Genomic DNA, 760 nt, shown 5'->3' with positions numbered 1-760 from the left:
CCCTGTACAGGATCGCTATGAGTCGAAACTGACTCCACAGCACATAACCACCACCATCACCACCACTAAAGAGTCCAAGGAGCTCTGGTAGTGTAGTGGTTATGAATCGGGCTGCTAATCTCACAGTCAGTAGTTCAAAACTACCAGCTGTTCCGTGAGAGAAAGATGAGGCTTTCTGCTCCGGTAAAGATTTACAGCCTTGGAAACCCGCTATGAGTTGGAACCGACTCCACGGCACATAACAATAGCAACTAAGGAGTTCTGGTGTGGTGCTGTAGGAGAAAGCACTGAGCCACAGGTTCAAATCCACCAGCTGCTGCTCAGAAACCCTATATAGAATTGCTGAGTCAGAACCAACTTGAAGGCACTTAACAACAATAACAACACTAAGTGCTTGGACTCCTGGTATGGCACTGTAAGGTAAGCACTGGACTGCAAACCATAAGACCAGTGGTTCAAACCCACCAGCTGCTCTTTGGAACCCTGTACAGGGTTGCTATGAGTCAGAACCAGCTTGACAGCATTAAACAACTAAGAGGTAAAAATTCACTGAGTGAGTGAATGAATGAGTGTAGATAGAAGATGGGCACCTAAAACCTGCCAGTGGCTTGAAGATACAGAGGCAAAGTTTCACAAATACGACTCAGCATCAGCCTGCTGAAATGCCTCAACAAGAAGAGAAAAGATGGGCTTGAGAAACAAGATGGCGGATCGGGTGGATGTATAGCAGAGAGCTCCGCCAACAACAACATAGAATACC

This window comes from Chrysochloris asiatica, unplaced genomic scaffold (genome assembly GCF_000296735.1).
Source record: "Chrysochloris asiatica unplaced genomic scaffold, ChrAsi1.0 scaffold00442, whole genome shotgun sequence".
Taxonomy (NCBI): Eukaryota; Metazoa; Chordata; class Mammalia; order Afrosoricida; family Chrysochloridae; genus Chrysochloris; species Chrysochloris asiatica.
This window is presented reverse-complemented; position numbering follows the sequence as displayed.